The 21,567-nt window shown below is 45.7% G+C and overlaps 1 protein-coding gene across 2 annotated transcripts in view; it reads left to right on the forward strand.

Moving 5' to 3' along the window:
- Positions 1-265: 265 nt before the first annotated feature.
- The window catches only part of LOC144784513 (integrin beta-1-like), a 423,772-nt gene continuing 402,470 nt past the window's right edge, over positions 266-21,567 (forward strand). Inside the window, exon 1 of one of the 2 annotated variants that reach the window (XM_078663338.1) lies at positions 266-488. The gene's annotated coding sequence lies outside the window, so the exon portion shown is untranslated. The remainder of the gene's footprint in view (positions 489-21,567) is intronic. The other variant, XM_078663337.1, reaches the window with a different exon arrangement.

Consider the following 21,567-nt stretch of genomic DNA (forward strand, 5'->3'; position numbering starts at 1 on the left):
ATCAAAAAATTAAATACATGATTTTAAACAGTCTCAAGTTTTTCCTTTAAGAACAGAAACGTGGAATTACTTACCTAGGAACTAGAAGGCTTTACTCGTATAATTGCTTTTCCTGCATACTTACTTTACTGTAATTGTATGAGGTACATTAATTCTACTGACGAATAGAAGTCTGGATTGATTGTACTTCTTTGCCTGGCCGCTCAGCGGCCCGTTGGTTAGAAGCCTTCAGGGTCACTCTTTCACTCTCGCGTGCTGCCCACGCGCTGACGTCACGGACGAGGAATGTGTTTCCTGCGGCAGGGGTGGGCCCTCCGAGGGTAAGCACAGGGGGAGGGGAGCGGCAGCTGCGGGGAGTGTCAACGCCTTCCAGCCAAGCAGCGCGGTGTAGCCGACACTGCGGGCATACTTCCTACCTCGGCCGGACCGGGGTCCCGCAGACAGGAAAAGCCTGTTGCCCCGCGTTGGATGTTCCGCCGCCCGCCAAGGTGAGAGCTTGATCCAATGGGAAGAATGGTAGATCACTGCGGATCCTTTGCCAATAGTTCCCAAATTGTATTGCGGAAGGAAGATGGTGGTTAGTCTGTATTCATCACCAGTGGAGAGGTCTTCCGTAGCAAGAAGCCGTCGTTGGCATAGCGGTAGTGCCCCAAGACACGAAAACTGAGGTGTCTTATGAAATTGGTGTGGACCTTGCGTGTGGAAGGCTTTTGTGTCGGTGGCCTAGATGGAGTGTGTGGCTATCGTGATTGCGGATGGGATATGAGTGCAGTCTGACCTGGCTTAGTATTTTTTTGCTTTGGGAAAGTTGGGAGCGTGTACAGCTTTGGGGTGTCTGTATAGCTCTATCCGTTAAGTGTGGTGTTGGGGGTGGGTTGTACACTCCTTTAGTCTGTCTTGTCCTCAGCGTTGGAGTGGGTTGTGCTTTTAATGCTGAGCGCTTGTGCAGCCTGAGTTGCCAGGTGGTTGTGTATGTGCAGGCCAGGGTGTTCTATTTGCCAGGTTGGTGGTGTCTGCGTTGTTGGCATACCCCACCGACCTGCCGTGCTCGGAATAGGCAGTGAGCGCCTGCGCTAGGAATGGGGCTGCAGGCCCCGGGCGGGGCTCTGTTTCCTGCTGCTTCTATCTTGCATGGGAAGCTGCATCCGCTGCTCTCTGCGAGTTACTGTAAAGTATCCGGCCCCCATTGGCCGCTCGCCCTCTGCACTGGAAGAGCGGACTGTCTAGCCTCGGCAATAAATAACTTGTACTGAAGGGGAGGATTGTGTCTCCGTAGATATTTTCCGCTAGTTCCCTTGTTTGTTGGGCGACTTCTAAGTACTAGGTTATCCGTATTTTGCTTCTTCGTTTTCTTAAATTATTTTACAGGTTTATAGAGCGCGCTAACTTGGCCCAAGGACATTAGAGCGCTTTACATGGGCACTAGATTACATGACGTAAGGTTGGATTAATTTTTTTTGTTTTTAAGCACCGGAAAGTTTAAGTGATTTTCCCAGAATTGCGGGATGTTGAGCAGACGCAGGGACTTGAAACTGTTATGGCTTTCCCAGTCGCTTCATCTACTCTTCTGGGATCCAGCTTTATGTGGTATCTGTCACCGTCCCGCTCTTGGTTTTTAACCTACACCCCCGAGCGTGTTTTCTTTCCATTTACTTTTGCCTAGACTGTGCGAAAAGATGATCTTGTCTGAGTGTCTTGTTTTAATGGGCACCGGGAGTCGGATTGAGCGACCAGTAGCGTTCTTTGTTTCCCCCTTTTAAGCCTCTCGTTTTCCCTACTGAGTTTGATATAGTAGGCTAATAACACTTCTATTTTCAACCTAGATTGTTGTTGTAATTCATTAAATCGAGGGGCATCACTTTGCAACAGTTTGAAATTGGGTTGGAGCATCACCTTATGCTTGCCACCTTTCTGTATTGTTTTAAAAAGCGGCGTGTGAGCGGTTGCGTGTCTTATCAGGCTTGTGTTTTTAGATTCAAGCCTTGCAGTGAATGTAAACTCCTAACTATCGCCAATTAAAAGTTAACTTAGGAAAGAAGGATAACATTGTCCATATGAGTTCTTTCGTGGGGTTAGAGCTGATTTGTTAAGTAGCATTTTTACATCAGTCGGCCTGGTCTTAAGCTATACATTCACCTAACACTGCGTACCGTTTCAAAAGTAACCCAGTTAGTCCCCAAGAATATCTCACCGCAGCTGCATACGTGTATTGTTCTAGATTTTTGTTTGAATGGGAAAGACCCTTCATCGAGTCTCATTGTATTAGATGCTCTTCCATCAACCACAAAGTGGCCTTTATATTTTCTTTCAGCCATCTGTACCTCTATTTTCTTCTAATTATATTGTATTTTTGTGACGTGTTAGATATGTGGGTACCCATTTCTACTCTTAGCAACTCAAAGCACTGTAGCTTAATGTGTGACAGGAGTACATCAGCCTGATTTGGTTTAATTTTGGAGCACATGGCCTGGTGTAGCTTGGCTGTGCAAACCAGGATGAGACAACACAGAAATATTGAATTTCTATATTCAACAATGAAATATTGAATTTCTATATTCAACAATGAGTCTGCAGCCAAGAGCACTGTATAAATAACCCATGAGTCAGGTCGCCTGTGCAACTACACAACTGACAAATACTACACTAGAACATTCAGGACTGGAATAGTGTCATATCGCAGTTTGATATCACACCATACAAGCATGTACTGCACTTCTTACTGCTAAAGGTGACTCATACATTCACATTATTGATTGTAGCCCTAATGATTACTCATACCCAGATTATAGCGTAATTTTTCCATTAAGATCTACCATTTTGTCTTTCTTTGAAAACCACACACATTTTGTTCCACAGCTCTACATTTTGTAATTTTACAGCAAGCCTATACATTTCAGCACTATCCTTTGTTCCACCTTTCCATGGCTTTTCGGGGAGGACTAGTATTTACTATATTCTCTCTTTCGGAGTTTGTCCCACAATAAAATAATAGCCATGCAGTTTTACCGTAAAGAGCCTATGGCAGAACAAACTTGCAGGGCACCTGGATGCCTTAAACTCTTAAAACCGTTTTCTTCAACTTAATTCCATATGAGTGATCGTATTGTGCAACATTTGTGCCAGAGCTTAATTCCTGGTGGAGACTATTGGCACATATCTAGCACTTTTTTTGTTTGTAACTTATTTATTCACCATTTTAAATACAAGACCACATTACCATGTACAATTAGCAAATAGATGCAGCTTGGTTGAAGGTAGGACAAGCTAGTCGAGGAACATAACTGCAGAGTAACAGTGCATGATTACAAGAAGAGTGGTACACATGTTCGGATTTATTCAGAACACCAAACACAACAGTTTAGGTCTAGTCAGTTCGTAACAATAAATTTAGCAATTCTTGCGTGATTAGAATTGCGCCTCAGTTCATGCTTGCCTTTTGGTTGTGGAGCACCTAAAGCAGCCTCTAGTAACAGATTGTGGTTTTGTGTCATCATTCACATTGCTGTAAAAAAATCAGTAATTCCCAATTATTTTAGTATTTGGAAAACTAGACCAGTTTTGACTGAATTCTCTATAGCTTTCCCACATATTAAGTTGGGTTTCAAGAAGGCTCTTATAAGACAGTAGTTTCTCTTAATTTCTGTTTGTTGCACTACACGTGGGATATGGTCTTAAAAAGGCTGTGCTTTAGACAATTTACCCATCACTTCTTGGATCGAGTGATCTTAAATCAGCACATATTCTTACCTCACAATCTTAATTGGCAAGCAACCTTTTGGAAACCCAGGACGTGTAGCCAAAGGGCTCATATACAGCCATGCACATTTTCTGTGAAATGTTTGAATGGTGTTATTACACCCGATGGTACATTACTTAGCTTGTTTTGTACATTTCATAGAGCTGATTAGTATATCCCTTTTCAGTATCTTTCTTTCTTTCTTTGGGGGAAACCCCTGCATACGTCACTTGCACTGAAGCAATTGCAGTGAGTACTTGTTGTTTGTCACAAGGACCAATGAGTATACTCATATTGTGTTAAGTGTATCAGCCCGGTGTATGCTGACCATCTTTTATTGCACGTAGTGTACCAGTTGTTGGTCTTCCTTAAAACCATCACAGGTTATTTCATCAGTATTATGACCCCTTTGCTTTAACTATCTGGTTCTACATTTAGTGTTTAAAGGCCCAGCATTTGACCATGTTATCTTGATTCTACAATCCATTCGGTTTAAATGTGTAGGGTAGCTGTGAATCTGCTATTGTCAACATCTCAAACCTCATAGGTAGCTGTCACTTTGGGGCTCAACCTGGACTTTCATAGTGCACTTACTGGTTAGTACCTCCTTCCTAAGGTCAGTACCAGAGTTCATATGCCCCTCTACATGCTTTATTCTGTTCAATATCAGGAGTTTCACTCCTGCATGATTTCTGTTGTCTTATATGCTAGAAAGTCATAGGGACTCTTCCAAAAGTATAGCATTTATACCCAAAATTCACATTGAATGAGATGTGCCAAAGGCCAGGCAAATATCCTAGAATAGCTAAGTGTCACAAAGCAGCCGGTCAAAGAAAACTTGCTGAGCCTAAAGGAGTGAGTGCATTTACAATATGCGTTGTTTTCATTAGCCTGAAAGCGTGGTGACCCGTCCCCCAGCCTTAAAGTAAGAAATCTGGGCATCATATTCAACCTACAGTAATGGTGTTTCCAGGTCTCCCCAAAAATGTATGAACAGGTTACAAAATCGTACAGCTATAAAGGCATGGTTGTGCAAAAGAAACGCAGAAATCACTCTTGGTTCTCATTGATCCCTAGAACGGAATTCTTCATCAAAAATCTTTATTTCGGTTCTTTTAAACCATAAAAGATGCATACAACGCATGTAATTCTAAATACAATACAAGTAGTGCAGTAAAACGTGCAAACAATTATACATAAGGAATAAAATGGAAAGGGTTTATGTTCCTATCGCCCTTTTGTTAAAAACATAAATACATATTTAAATATGTTAAAAAGGCATTCATTTTTTAAAAAAAAAGGATAACTCAGGGTTGTTAACCCTGTCTCAGCAACCATTTGATTGTACTCCCATACTTAAATGATATAAAACAGTTAATAACATTTCCTAAATAATGGATTATACAACGAAATTCCCTGTTTCATTCAACACAGAATTCGAAACACTCTACACTATCCATGGGTCAATTTGGATCATAAGTCCTCTTTATTTGGGAAAACCGTGCCCTCAACACTTTAATGAGGGACTCCTTGTCAACTAACGTGCACGTGATTCACGAAGCATCATTGGCAATCCTTCCAGTTAAATCGTTCTTGTGACAGCAGGAGGGTATCACCGATGTGCAATAATTAATCTGAGATGGAATTCACCCTGCTTCTCGTGTATGGACATTTGTAAAAAAAAAAAAAAAAAAAAAAAACATTCCCAAGGAATGGGATACTTCAGAAATCTAATTGTCATGTAAAACAAAAAGGAAACGCTTGTCCCTTTTTTTTTAAAAACTCTTTATTCATGACTGTGTCAAATATTACATGTTACATTTGACCATTTTACCATTTTACCATCTATCAGTCTTTTCACGTTTTCTAACATTAACTGTCGGCGAATTAGCAAGTATTACGCTTGTCCCTTTTGATGCAATGCATTAAGTGAGTGCAGTGTGTCTGCCTTCTCTTTAAATTGGATATTTGATCATGGCGCAGGGCTTGTATTACATCAGGGTATGGATTATAGCATTGCATGTCTTTGATTTTTGTCACTGTCCCGCAACTCGTCATACAGGAGCTGGAGGCAAGCTAGAGATGGTAGTTCCAGGATTGGAGTGCCCTGGGAGTCCACTCACACCATAAACTTGCATAATTAAGGGTATTTACAAAACTCCCCTTCAATCACTTCCCACAATGGAAAATGTGAATTTATTTCCGACAAGAGTAGGAGTAAAAGTTTTTTTGCAGCGTGGGGTAGAAAGGCGATGCAAGGAAAGTGAATTTGCAATCGCTAAGCAGATTTTCTTATGAGCCAACATGGGTTATATTTGCTTGTGGAAAAAGGGAAGTCACAGACGTTTGCTAGGTTTAATCTTTTCTTGTGAATTCTCAAAAGTTAGAAATCTGCCCCCAATACAAGGGAATGTACTCATCAGTGCTCTTTTGTGACTGCTGTTAAAGAATTGGATCCCTAAGTTATTTTCATCATGCCCATATTAGGTTTGCACACATTAACTATTTGCGTGTGTGTATATATGTGTGCGTGTATGTATGTGTATATAGGTACTTTTTTTTCAAATTCTGGTGTTCATCAACCATGTTTTACTAAACGATTTTTTAGAAAAATGGTATTTAAAGTTGCGTAGTACTTGGGTAACTTTTTTTTTCAAATTGAATTTTTTAGATGTGCATTTTATTTTGAAAGCAAACGATCAGTCTATCTTTCATGCTTCTGCGGTTTCTGCATATAATTGGTAATTATTCTGGAGTCATTGTAAGTAGCTCAAGATTGGATTTTGCCGATGTGTACACATTTTTTTCCCCCAGAATAGTTTTTATTAGCATTTCCATGTATATAGTAATAATATTGGACGAGTATTCCATATTGCATCTTCAATTGCAAGCAGTTCATATTCAGATCATCTTGTACAAGGACGAAATCCATACACCATTACATCAGTGGCATTTACAGTGCACCATTACATCAGTGGCATTTACAGTGCACCATTACATCAGTGGCATTTACAGTGGACCAATGTCCTACATTAGTATCGTAGCATAGAAAGAATAGGATTGAGATGTGCATCCCACCCTTCCCGGGAGAAACCCACATCATACCTGCACTGTGATTTCAGTATACCACTAATCTATGGGGGAAGCTCATCAGGCGGTGTCAGTAGCACTGCACAAACTTGCATGCGCTCGATCGTACACTAGTTTTTCATCTCCATATGTATTTCTCATGTGACACCTCGAAGCATTTATCCATTCAGCCATATCCCTTAGCCAGTCTTCGATTTCAGCTGTTTTAGAGACAACCTTCCGATTACAAGCCTACGTTTCTTTAACGTCCGCCACAGGACAATTAATCTTTTGCTTAATTTTTTCTAAAGTGAATAAGTCCCAACAGGCATTGGCACATCTCCCTGGAGATCCCCCACCCCGTGACTGCATTCAGTCTAGTCCACGCTGATTGCTAGTATTTATCTATGTTCGGCCATCTCCATAGTATGTGTAAGAAATCGGCAGTCCACCCCCCCATAGCGGGGGCAATCCGCTGAACGCTCTTGAGTTCGAAGCGTGTAATCTACTGGGAGCAAAATATACCTGGTGAATCACGTTCTAGTGCAACAGTTCGAGGCGTGCATTGGTTAAAGTGGCTTTACCTCCTAGGCTCTTGCTGAGGGGGCGTCTCGATGTGTGTCTCTCATTTATATTGCACCGATAATGTATCTATGGGAGCATCCTCCCTCCGGGATGGGGATATGTCTGTCTGTCTCTCTCTGCCACCCACCCCTTCAGAGTCCGGGTATTCTGGTGGCAACTTTTGAGAAATTACAGGCTATGTGGTAGTGCCCGGACATGCCGCTTACCTGTGATCAGCTCGGCCACTATCAGTGGACTACGACTTCGTAAGGGACTATGCTGCCTACTGAGGCGACAAGCACGAGTTCGTGTTGGGAAGCAGAGCAGCGGGGTGAGGGACAAGGTGAACTTTAATACCGCTAACTTGAGAGGACTTGGTGTCCATTGGGGAGAAGGGAGCAACCACCGTCCACTGGAACCAGTACTGACGCATGATGTCTGCTTTGCGTGAATCCAGTTCTGGGTTTGCGCCTTTCCCAGTGCTCACACACCAGGGATGCCCAACCAAAATATATATATTCACTGAAAAAGCTATAGGTTTCAGGGACGTTATAGTTAGTTGGACATTTCACTCGTATAAAACCAGGGAAATTCGGTTATTATAGTTAGTAGAGCGAACTATAACTCGCGCCCCCGCAATGCATTGCTGATGTCACATATTACATCACTCATGTGCTCAGTGACATCACTGATCTCAAAAGACATCACTGATGACCTCATCCAGTGACAAGTGTTTCTAAAAAAAAAAAATCCAAGAATGTTATTCAAGAATGTTATATCTAGATATGCCAAGGTATATTGAAGAATGATTGGTTGTCTGAATACCTGTATGGGTGCTTGAGTGTCTGTGTGGGTGGGGGTGTGTGACTCCCTGCATGGATGTGTGAGTGGGTGATTCACTGTGTGTATGGGTTTATGAGTGCGTGTGTTAGGGAGTGTATGGGTGAGTGAGTGTATGTATAGCTGTGTTGGTGAGTGAATGGATATGTTAGTGGTATATGTGTAAGTAACTAGATATGTGAAAGGCAGTTTTTGTGAGTGTTAGAGTATATAAGTGAGTATATGTGACAGTGAGTGATTGTGACAGTGGCTGCATGGATAAGTGTGTGTTTATGTCAGTAATTGTTGAATACAGTGCCTTTCTGTATGAATAAGTGATGTGATGGCTGTATAACTATAGGTGTGTAAATGGCAGTGTAATTCTTTGGGTGACACGTTTTTGGAGTAACTCTTTGGGTGAGTGGCAGTGTGTGTGTTTATATGGGTGTATGAGTGGACCCTCCAGCGGGAGGGGGCATAAACCTTTCCTTGGTTGCCTGGGTCTGTCAGATGGCGGGCACTGAGAGTTGTGCTACACCTCGCCTCCCCCACCTGAGGGGTGGAGTTGGCAGAGGTGGGCACACCTCTCTTCCTCACTTGTTTTTCCTGCCGGTTCTGCCACCCAAAGTGAGGGTCAAACAGTGGGGACCAGTTGCTGAAAGCAGCAAGTGGCCTGGGTAAGCTCACAAAGGCGCCAAGCCTTTGTAGCTTCCCCTTTGTGGACCCTGCCCATCCTGGGGAGGAGGCTTGGCACTTCGTCCCAGAATGTGCATTGCTTTCGGCCCTCGAGAGAAGCAGGCTCTCGGCCCAGGGGTCCAGAAACATGTCTGGTGGTGGCAGCTGAAAGCAGCCACTCATCCTGGACACTAGTGGTTGGTCGTTTTTCAGGGGGCATCTCTAAGATACCCACTGTATGCATTTTTTTCATTAAATCCCACATTGGCATCAGTGTGGGTTTAATGTGCTGAGAAGTTTGATACCAAACTTCGCAGTATTCAGTGCAGCCATTATGGTGCTGTGGAGTTCGTAATCACGAACCCCCAGCACTATATACTCTTAATGGCAGCACTGCACCTACAATGTCTAAGAATGGACTTGAACACTGTAGGGGCACAGGGCTCATGCACCTATACCCTCACCACTGATGTAGGGCACCCAGCTAGAGGGGTGACAGATCTATGCCAGTGAAGTGGGTTGTAAAAGACAATTGATTTACGGAATGCAGAACAAATCAAAACATTCTCCCCCAATCAAGAGATCTGGGTTAAATCCATCATTCATGCCACCCCACCTGGCCTATATGCAAATCAGTCTTGACCCTGTGCCTCATGGGACCATTCCAGTCAGAACTGCCAAGCCAGGTCCTCCCTGGACCGGAAACAAGCATCCTAGGACCGGTTTCGGGGTTTCACCCCTCTTCAGCCAGGATAGCTTGAATCCAGTGGCACAGTGATCCCGGGACCGACGTCTAGGCATACCCGGCACACTTAAGGCGAGAAAGCAAAAGACACACAATTGATGGACGGAATGTGGGTTGTAGGCATGGCACACAGGAATGTGTGCCATGTCGACTCTTCACTTTGTTGTGCACCAAGACACGCAACCTGCAAAGGCAGTGTGTGAGTGTAATGGTACAGGGCCTCTAAGGGTGGCACAATAAGTGCTACAGCCCTTCGAGGTCTACCCTGGTCACAGTGCCCTGGGTACCTGTGGTACCATTTACCAGGGGCTGGCCTATGGCAAGAGATGCCATATGGGTTTTGTTTTTAATGCAGGTTTAGGGAAAGAACATAGGCCCTGGGCACCTGATTGGCAGTTCAGCAAAAAGTGGGGGCTACCATACAGAAAGAGGGCACTTTCTCACATTGACCATCTTCGGTTCCCAGGGAAGATAGAGGGGTGTCAGATTATGTTCCGGCCTCCCTGCCAGTACACCCAAGGGAAACAATTTGGACGTGTTGCAGTTCACGTGGACCGTGGTGTGTTCACCAAATTCGTTTAGAACCGCCGGCATGATGGGGACCGAGTACATTAGGCTTCGCAAGTATATTAATGAGTCCTCTGCATAAATGGATTCCACATGGGTGGCCTCCCTAATATGGCTTCCCCACTCTCGTAGTGCTTATAAGCGGCAAGCTATCAGCTTCACGGCCAAAGCAAAGAGCAATGCCTATAAGGGCCACCTCTGTCGGGCCCCCCGGCTCAGTGCAAAGCTCTATCGCACCCTAGCCATAACCAGCCATTTCTAAAATAACCATGCTTCATAGACTGCTTTACTTTTGTGCCAATTTACCAATATCGATCCCTACACATGTCTTTAAAACATTGGATACACTTTTGGTGGAATTGATTTGGCGAAAAGGACGTAGAAAATTAGGACTGGCAAAAGCACAACTAGACACGGACCAGGGGGGCTTGAGTCCTGGATTTCAAAGCATATTGTTCTGCAAGCCAACTACAACGGCTTGCTTACTGGATTGCAGGTTACCATCTGCAGGAGATAGGTATGTCAGTACAGACTTGGGAAAAGGTAATGCTCCATTCCCTGTTACCGAAAAGTAGGCCCCAGATAACAGTGTCTCCACTATTACAAGTGGCGCTAAGTTACTAGAAAAAAGCACTCTGTTATACTAAAGGGGTATTACCTTGCACGCATAACATCCCACTGCTGGGACTCCCCACGCGGACCAGGACGGTCTCTACAAGATGCATATCCAAATGGGCGGATGAGGGAGTGGATACAGTGGGCATGCTGTTCGCGGATAACATGTTGCTGAACCATGACACGTTTTTCAGGGAACACGGTGTTCCCAATTCCCTATATTTCCTTCCTGCTAGCATTAACAAATATATAAAAAATACTTTGGCTCCAAATGGAAAAGAACCCTCGACTCGTGAGTTAGTACACATGCAATACCTAATGGGAGACACTTACAAGGTGGCTGTACAGGATTATACGTACATATGCAGCGGCTTCATTACAGCCACTTGGAGACACATGTTGAGTGGGTATGATTGGTTTGTATGAGGTGTTTTTACCGATTACACACACAGATAGAATGGTACACTTGTATGAAAGGTTGTGATCTTGATTTATTTTCTGCTCTGAGCATCTGTTTAGGGTGGGGTTCCCAGTTTATGGATTGTATTCTTCTATGAAATGTTGATAAAGTCTGTGAACAAAAAGAAAAAGAAATTAAGAAAAATAAAAAATTTTGTTCCAACCATATTGGTTTACTAGGCACAGTTTCATTCTGTTTCTGGTTGTTTAAGTCTCTAAATAATCAGCAGTATTTGCATCTTGTTGTTGTTAATTGTTATAAGGCTTGGCCTTACTGCAGAATAGCCAGACCCTCTCTTTGGTATTTCTGAAATCACAGGAGTGCCTGGCGGCTCTGGATTTTGAGGCCTATTATCTAGCGGCGCAACTGTAATGGTTCAAACAATGGATTTTCTCCTGACTACATCCTGGCAGGGAGGTCGGGGAAGCCATCCAGAGTACCTCCATGCTATTTCAGACTCTATTGGACCCTAAGAGTTAATTGTGAGAAGCCACCACGTAACTAAAAGTGGTTCGACACTGTAGGCGATGCACCATACAATACACCTGTACAAAAGTGCCCTTCTGATCTGACCTACCGCAGAGGGCCTTGGAACACACCGACTCAAGAAATTCATTGGGATTGCTGGTAGGATGGTCCACATATAAACTGTCACAGGTGGGAGATCTTTACGGAGACGGGCAGCTAATTTCCTTCGAAAACTTCTCTACCTTTGAGATACCCGCAGGCCACTTTCTCCTCCACAGATAGGGGTGATGGCCATCCTGCTTGGAGGAGGTGATAAGTGATCAGCATATCAATGCAGGAGGCCTCAAAGACCTATGCCACTTTTAATTTGCAATTCAAGGCTTCCTCGGACAGTGGAAATACCACCCTCTGCCCCAGGCTCATTTGGCACCAGGACATGCAGGAAAATTAGCTAGTCGGGAGTCAGGCTAGTACCACCCCTGAGGCAGCCTACCTGATATTGACACAACTTTTAGAATTTCACTATCTTTGTTTTGGCGGCATTAGGCTCTCTGGGTCGGGGTTATGTAATTTCCTGCAGGAAGTGGTCATATAAAGGGCAAAGACACCCTAAAGATAAGTAGCCCATTGGCTACTACCTGTCACTCTACTTAACGCCGCTAAATGTCATATTTGGGTGGCATCCCCGACACTAGAAACTTAGATTTGACAGATCAAGAAGAGAGGACAAAGAGCTGTGAGAACAGAAGAATGCTGTTGACTTTTGACGCCAAAGCCTGCCTGCACCAAGTCTTGACAGTCGTGACCAGCGACTTGTCCTGCAGCTTATCAGCTTCCAAGAGCCCATGGAGACTGCCAGCCCTTCACAAATTGCCTGCAAATCTCCCCTCCCTTGGAGTAGAGGAGCTACTCCCATGCAGTATACAGGCATTTAAATGCAAAGTCGGGTTGACCGAGTTACAGCTCCCCGGCCAGCCCAATGCAGCAGATGCTCAGGACAAGAACCCTGTGCTCCTGAAGGTCAGATCTGTTCCCCACCAAGTGCGAGGACACCAGCACCGAGCGGAGCGGCATAGGACAAATACCAGAGGTACCGGACCTCTTGTAACAAGCCCAGCCCATGAGAGTCAAATACGGATTCTCACTGCACCAAGTCCGAGCAGCTGTCGAGGGAAGTCCGTCAGCACTGCAGAGACCCACTTCCCAGTGGCCCAACAGTCCTGATTTTTGCAAACACAAACAGCATGACAGACTACCTCAAGGCATCCGGATGCCCAGAGCCCAGCCCACCTTCCTACTCTGGGCCGAGCGCCCCAGCCTGGGTACCGATGAACCGGATGTGACCCCTTGTCCCCTGGACTCTTGTAATCGAAGCCCACCGTTGGGAGCTCCCGAACTTGTCGCCAAGTCTTCCTCTGCAGCCTGTTTCTAGTTGCTCCCCCACCCCCCTTTCTTACTGGTCTAGCTCGAACAGCTACCAACCCTACCAGCACCTCTTCACCCAGACGCCCCAGGTCCGATAACAAGCAACTGCTGGTGGAACTTTGGACCCTGGCCCCCTACAACCTTAAGACCCGAAGGAGACCACCAGAAACCAACCCTAAAATACTTGTATGCTATCCATGCCTTTTCTCCCATAGTAAAGCATTCTGTGTAAAGGTATTGTAATTGCATTTATATAGCACTTACTACACCTGATGAGGCGTTGCAGCGCTTTTTCTGCAAGTAGCACGCTACTCCGGAACCCATAAGGTATTAGTGTTGAATTAGTATATTGTAATATGAAAGTCATTTGAGTGGTGAATAGGTTAGGCAGTTATTTGGATTCCGAAGGATAGCGTGCATTTAAGTAACTTTTATTTACCAGCAACATTTTTAAAAGTATGTACTTAGTAACAAAGTTCTTTATATCACAATTTATAAAAAGAAAATGCAACTTATTTTTCTAAATTTGTCTTGGATTTATTCTTGAGCTTGTCTCTCATTTATTTTTTCTGTGAGTACAACAGATGCTTAGCACTGCCCTCTGATGAGCCTAACTGCTCGTCCGCACTACCACAAAAGAGACCATTTGGGTTATCATAGGTGTCTCTGTAAACCAATTGGGGTTTGCCTAGATTCTTTACACAGTGTACCTCGTTTTGGTCCTCTATATAGAGCGGCAGCATCCTGCATTCATGCTGTTTGAACTTATAATTATGGTTCATTAATGTTAAGTCTTTATTAGTAGAGTGAGTGCTCTAAAGAAATGCTATGAGCTTGGCTTGCACCACTTTCTGCGGTTCCAGTATAAAAAAAAAATTGTTTGCAGATTTTAACAATTTGAGGATACCTATAATGCATTTAATTAGATATGCAAACACTTGTAGGCAGAAAGTAAAATGGATGTTTTTCGCTTTCAAAATAAATTTGTATAAAAATATAGCCACTGGAAGAAAAACGTTATGCTAGAGGTTGTAGTTTTAGATACAATTTCTTTGAAGCATCATTTTGTAAAATTAATTTAATACATGCTAGTTTTTCCCAAAAACATAGTAATGAAAAAGTAGTATAATGCCAAGATAGTAGTATAATGCAAGATAATGGGAAACATGAAAATAAACAAGCATTGGCTTTGTCAGTGTGTTTTGTGTTGTCATTTTTGTAGAATTGTTTTTGTTGTGAGAGCTGCTGAGCCCTCATCAATTTAACAAAAACATTGGCTAAAAGCAAAAATGTTTACTTTTTGTTTCACAAAGTACACATTTCCATAGTAGCCCCATACACTGTAAGAAACTACTTTGTGTGCTGATTTGCTCCTTGTGAAAGAGCATAAGTTAGGAAACATGACTAGTATAGCATTGGTGTGAAAGGATACTACCAACAGATAGCCCTTAAGTGTTTTTTAGCCCCAGGTTGATGGCTGGAGTCATCCGTTCTCAATTTGGATAGAGTTAAGCGGGTGGTGTTCATATTACACACACACAAATAAATTGGTGGTCGAGGGGGAGAGTGTAACTTCCCCATGCATCCCAAATAGTTTTGTAGTGCTCTCACTGTTTCTTGGACATGTACAGGTTTGTCACTGCTTGTTACTTTTGCATACTACTCTTTTCTTCTGGTCAGCTGGATATATATTTGGACATCTGCAACGCTGCCTCTTACTGTGAGACCCTATCCATCAGTGTTGTCTAGCACCATATTCAAATGTTTTCGGAACAAGCATTGCCAAAGCCGGTAGGTCTAGCCATGGCAAGATGACTCAATTGTTAAATGTCTGTCTCACCACAATCCTCCCTTTGGTACTGCCATTTATTTCGTACTACTACCAAGCATTCTAGGGATACTACCACAGAGCATATTTGTTTGAGTTGCTTCTCTGTACCTGTATTGACTAGGTACTACTGCTGACACCATTACTTCTGCCATTTACAAACACTTGTGTAAATGCTCTACTTCTGCCGATATTGCTAATGCAATTTCAGTGCACCACCCCTCACATAGCTAACACCTCTTCTGCGGTATGGTACTAATTTCAGTAATGCAAGAATCGGCGTGGCAGCCATTGCTGATATTATTGCAACTTCTCCCTCCATACATAAGTTATATTACTGCTATAAAGTCTACAGTTGCTACCATTATTACTACTACTTACAGTACTACTAACACTACAACTTACATAGCTTTCACTGGCTGAATGCAAGCACTGTTGCACTAGTAAAGTTATGGTAAGCCTTTGCGCAGCCAATTCTTACTGCTGCACAGCACTGCATCAGTACAAATGTATTACTGCTGTAACTGTCTTTAACTTCTACTAACCCAGTAAGTGGTTAGAAACCTAACTTCCTCCCTCCACCCCCATGCCTCAGTCCTGAGCTCTTTTATTATGTTTGAGTCAGTTTGCGCCTATGCTTTCGTAACATTGTGTTGCACAAAAGTAATTCAGGACAGATTTGCTCCCCTTTCATGTGGGGATTCTATAGGTATCCAGGGTGCTTGGGTGCCCCTGAAGGAAAACAAGAGCCTAGCCGAAATTAAGCAATATTGTAATTTGTGATGGAAACTGGTGTGAACCCTTAGATGGACCTGGAAATCAGAACATTTCTTAAATAGACAAAATTCTGAGTTCACCATGGTGGTCATATGTGAGGTTTGCCCATGAAAATAAGTACAAAAACCATTTGTATTGCTGCCCGTCTTTTAGCTAGCTACTGTCTGGGATGAAGCAAATACCAAAATTCCTTTGGAATTGCCAGTTTTTAGGTTTCGCCTATTATCATTCGCTTGCGAATGTAATAGGCGAAAATTCAAGGGCTCGATCGACTAGTCAAACCACTGCGGTTTCCACTGCGGTTTCTTCACAGTGCATGTGAGCGGGTCACGTGACCACACAAGCACGCGCACCTCAGGCCGGCATTTCTCCTCCCCTAATTACCGGCCGGCACATCAAAGGCTGCTGCTCTCCATGCGTCTTGTCACCCGCCTCCGCAATGCCGAGAAAACACAAAAGCTTCAAAGCGGAGTTTAAAACCCTCTACATTCACGCGCACCTCAGGCCGGCATTTCTCCTCCCCTAATTACCGGCCGGCACATCAAAGGCTGCTGCTCTCCATGCTTCTTGTTTACATTTTGTTTTCTTCGGCCTCTTTTCCTGCCCCCCCCTCCCATTTCATTCTCTGTGGATCTCTTCTGGTGCGCTATCTTTTGCTCCAGGTCTCTTCATTTCTCTTTCTCTTTACGTCTAAGTTTCACCTCCTCACTGTTTTCCTTTCTATCGTGCTCTCTCTTTCCTGCTCGCTCACCTCCTCTGGTTCTCGCATTGCCTTCCTTTTTCACTCCGCTTAGTCTTCTGCATTTCTCTCATCTGTGTTTCCATTCTCTCTTTCTCACACTTGTATGGTCTTTCCATCTCTTCCAGTTTCTCTACCTGCTCACTTCGTCAGTCTTGCTTTCCTTCTCTCTCTCCAGTCTCACACTGCTTGCTTCGCCTTTCCCCAGCCCCTCGCCCCCCGCATGTCCTTTTTTGCTGTCATTCACTCATTCCCTTTTGTTGTACACCCCCCCTCCCCACACCTCGCTCTCTCTCTCTCGTCACCACTTTCCCGTTTTGTCTGTATACTCCGTCTCAGTCCTCTTCCCCCTCTGCCTCCCCTGTCCTTCTCTCCCATCCGCACCCTCCGTAGGCCCTCTTCAGTCACTATGAATTATGCATACTTTGTTGTAAAAAAGAATACAACTGCTGTATGCCCGCCATCCTGCCAGGCTGATTTGCGGGCAGCAACAAGACAAGGCGGTAGGAGTGACATTAGCCAGCCACCGCAGGAACCCGGGCCATCTTTCAGTAAACACCTCATTGGGTTAATGTGCCTGCTTCTGAGACCTGTGTGTAACTTGCAAGTCACAACAAGCACTGGCGTTGCCAATAGGTTTCGCATTTGGAAAGTTGGAGCTATTGGTTTTGTAAATGACATTTTATATTTATATATTGTAATTGACAATGCCAATAACGATATATAAATATAAAATGTCATTTACAAAACCAATGGCTCCAACTTTCCAAATGCGAAACCTATTGGCAACGCCAGTGCTTGTTTAGTTTCCTCTGCACTTTCGCTCTTTTCCTTTTTCACCATATGTCTTTTATCTGGAGAGGGCAATTTACAGTTTCTTGGGCGGAGCAGCGCAAACCTTCCTCTGAATTCTAAATTCAATCTTCCCATTAGTGACTGAAGCAGTGCAGCCTTTTTAGGTTGAGGCTACCGTCGCACTGCGTAAGCAGTGGGCGGAGCCGAAATTTTATGTGTGTAGTATGGGGGCCTGAACACTCCCCTCTTCTCCATTGGTGGGCCTCGTAAATGCTGGCCAGCCATTGGAGGAGAGGAGCGTCACTCAGTTCAGGGCCCGCCTTGATGCAATTCGGGGGCGTTTCCGTGTGGTTTTCTAAGTCCCGCCCCTTTTAGCGTCATGGCATTCTGTGCCCTCACACCGGGTGACAGCGGCTCTCTCTGCCCAGGGCCCCCTCCTCCTCTGGAGACCTCCCCCCTCCCAGCTTGTTTTCAAAATGAGACTTCCATCTTGAAAAGGTGTCGTAGTGAGTGACATAAACGGCCCATTAGGATAAAACAAACGCCTTATACACCGTGCTGAAATAAAATAGTCTCTAGCCAAGAAGTATAGAATGACGCCTATAACGATTCAACCGACGAACAATTTGCGCCAAATATTTAAAAATGTGATCGATTTCATAGAACATTCAGGAAATGTACAGTAATGCATAGTACCCTTTTTCCTATAATCAGACCCTCCAGCATTTCGCGATTCACAAAAAAATCGCGAAATCGGCTTAATAGCGCAATTGCCGCGATATTTACAATTATTGCCGCGATATATAGAAAAAAGTGTCTGGAAAAAAACAGTGCCTGTTTATTGGCTGTGTGCGCACACGTCACTGTGCCGCTGCCCAGCCGTCCAGTACCTGCTTCCTCCTGGCCAAGATCCAAGCCTTTAGCCTATGTGGCTTTGATCTGCAAATGCGGCACTCCTTACCTTCGGCTACTGGCGCCTTGCTCCGGTCAGTCCCACGTGAACAGGAGTTTTGCTCTCATGACCCCAGAGACTAAAAGAGTCTCGGTCGGCTCAGGCTGCTAGCAATTTCCAGCCGCCCGGGCATTTCCTTGCATTAATGTCTAGGGGGAAGGTTGCTCAAGAAATGTGTTAGACGTTTCCTGGATAAGTAGGCTTCTCCTGCAACAGCAGTCACAGTGGAAGGTGAGGGGAGCATGGACGAGAACTGAAACTGTACTGTCAGTAATCAAAAGACGGGCACCCGCCACCTCACTGTTTCATATGCCTGTCCATTCATACACCCGAAGGTGCTAAAGTGTTCTTTCTGAATCTGAACATGCAAACACAAGATGTTCCAGCCGCGTAATTTATCGTGGCAGTGGCCATCTTTAACACAGATGCAAAAAGAATAATTGATGAACACAGAGGAAATAATTCATCACAAAAGCCAGAGTCTTGCTACATTACCAGCCTGGGCGCTATAATGTGGCTGTCTGTGGGTCTCAAAGACTCCTCTGCGCCATTATCCCATCTCTTTTCATTTTCCATTTTCCAGGGCGAGAAAGATTACGCATGGAATGTTAAGGAAAACTTATGGCTGCGTGATGAGTGCCTGGCAGGTGGGCAACTAGAGCCAAGTTTCGGGGGGGGGGGGCTGAAAAATATTTCGTGGGGGGGCTAATTCTTCGAACCATAGACAGAGTGGCTGTAATATGGGGTGAAAATACAACAAAGGCCTCATTTACAAGTAGATGGTCTTTTAAAGACCTGTTAAGTACTCGGGTGCGGCTGCAATTCGATTGTCGCCAGCCCCCGATGCCCGCTCTGCCTGGGCTGACTCACACGACGGGGGGGGGAGGGGCTGAAGCCCCGTGAGCCCAATGGGTGTTGCGCCCCTGGTGCTTGGTGAACACGCTCCATGTCGTTCTGCTTTTTGTTGGTTTTATTCTTCCCACTGCTTATTCTTCACACTGCTTTTATTGTGGTGGCTCAGCAAACGCTTGCCTTGTCAGAAAGCAGGATTAGGAGACAGCTGCTGATTGACTGCAAGAAGTGTTTTTGTGAATTTGGGCTTCTGTCCATGTCTGCGATCCGCATCAACAGGGAGTCAATTTCAGTCACATCACCTGCTCTTCAGAAAACTCAGAAAAACTGACATGAGCAATCAATCAATCAATCATAGCACTTGTAAAGCGCGCTACTCACCCGTGAGGATCTCAAGGCGCTGGGGGGGGGGGGGGGGGTAGGTGCTGCTACTGCTCGAACAGCCAGGTCTTGAGGTGTCTCCTGAAGGTGAGGTGCTCCTGGGTCAGTCGAAGTTGAACTGTTGTGGATGTCCATGATCTTGCAGTGATCTTGCAGTGGAAGAAGATGGCTAGTGAGTTGCACAGTTCTTGTGAGGGCGGGATGTCGTTGGAGAGTTCCTTTATGATGCTGTAGAGTTCTTTGCTGTCGTGTGCGTTATTGTCCAAGCGGTCTTTGAAGGAGGATCTCTTGGCTAATCTGATGAGGTGGTGATTTCTGCGGGTGGCGTCCTTGTGGGCTGCGTGGTTGTCGGATGTGCGTTTGTGGAGCCATATTTTCTCCAGTTTCCGGCATGCGCGTTTGGAGGTCTGGAGCTAGTCAGTGAACCAGGTGGCTCTCTTGCTGGCGTGGTTGTTGGGAGGGTTTCTTGAGCGGAGCAATGGTGTTGGCGCAGTCGTCGATACACTGTCTGAGATTGCTGGCTGCGGTGTCTGGGTTGGTGGGGGTCGGTGGGTGGGTTCTGGGCGAGGGTGGTGATCAGCCTGTCTTTGGTGACTTTGCTCCAGCAACGGCGAGGCAGCTGTTGGGTGCGGTGGTTGGTTTCTTGAAGGTGAAATGAATGCAACGGTGGTTGGTCCAGTGGAGTTCGGGGGTGTGGTCGAAGGCGACGTGGGTGCCTGTGGAGAAGACGGGGTCCAGCGGCGTGTGTGGGTGTGATGACGAGTTGTTTGAGGCAGAGGTTGGCGATCAAGGTGGCGGAGTTGGCGTCATTGTTGTTCTTGAAGTGAAAGTTCAGGTCCCCGACGAAGATGTAGTCCATGGAGGCGAGTGGCTGGGTGCTGGCGAGGTCAGTGATTGAGTCGCTGAACAGAGCCAAGGGTCTGTAGATGAGTGTTCCTCTGAGGGTGGTGTTGGGGACGGTGTGGAATTGGAAGTGAAGATGTTCGCCGGTGTTGAGGGTGTCGTCTGCGTGGGTGACAACCTTGACGTTGGACTTGTGGACGATGGCTATTCCTCCTCAGATTCAGTTGGCGCGATCCTGCGGGTGATCTTTTAGCCGTCCGGGATGGCTATGGCGATGTCGGGCGCCGAGGAGTCGCTCCACCAGGTCTTGGTCAGGAAGGCCACGTGTGGGGCAGAGGTGTAGAGTAGATCCCAGAGCTCGATGGCGTGTTTGCGTGCAGAGCGGGTGTTGAGTATGCAGCGGAGGTGGTTGGGTCCAGTCTTTGGAGGTTTGGTGGTTCTGTCACAGGTGAAGCTGCAGGTGCGGCAGGAGAAGGGTCCGTGGGTCTGTTTCGGGGTGGCCTGGAAGCAGGTGTGGTTTCGGCCTGCGTTAAGGGCGTGGAGGCTGCTGGCGTCGTAGTAGAGTCTGGTGTCGCGGCGTTCGCGCGGGGTCCAGGGGTTCTGGCGCTGGGCGCAGTCCAGGCGCAGACGGGCTTGCCTTAGGCGCGCCTTCGGCGCACCAGCGGCGCGGCCGCGCAGCTGCCGCCATTTTAAGGGGAGCTGGGAGGGAGCAGCAGCTGGGAAGCAGGAGGAAGAGGATAGCGAATGGGCGCGGAGGGGCGGGGCAGCAGCAGCAGGAAAGTGAGCAGTGGTGGAGGGGGGGGGGAAACAGCGTCCAGGAAAGGGCAGCAAGAACCAGCAATCGGAGCTGCAGCGGAGAGGGGGGCGACCTACCTGCAAGGTGCAGATGAGGTTGCCATTGCGGTTCCAGCACACATTGAAAATCATGTCAGAGTGCATGTTGTCGAGGTTGAGGAGCGCCTCGCCAGTGCCCACGGAAACATTATACATCACTACACGCCCCCTAGGCACAGACTAACTCGTAAACATACATGCCCCCTACAGATAAGAAAGTCAGTCACGACAGCCGGCAAGCAGACGACCCAGTCCGGATGGACCGTCCAAAAAGGGAGACAGGGCGGCAACTAAGAAGCATGGTTTTCAGTGGGAAGCCAGCGCTTAGCCTAAACGCAGATGCAACCCAATAAAAATGATGGGCGGGGCTTCAAGTCCCCATCTGAAATCTCCTGATCACATTAGCTCTCCCAGAGGAAGCAG

The sequence above is a fragment of the Lissotriton helveticus genome, chromosome 10 (genome assembly GCF_964261635.1).
Source record: "Lissotriton helveticus chromosome 10, aLisHel1.1, whole genome shotgun sequence".
NCBI classification, from domain to species: domain Eukaryota; kingdom Metazoa; phylum Chordata; class Amphibia; order Caudata; family Salamandridae; genus Lissotriton; species Lissotriton helveticus.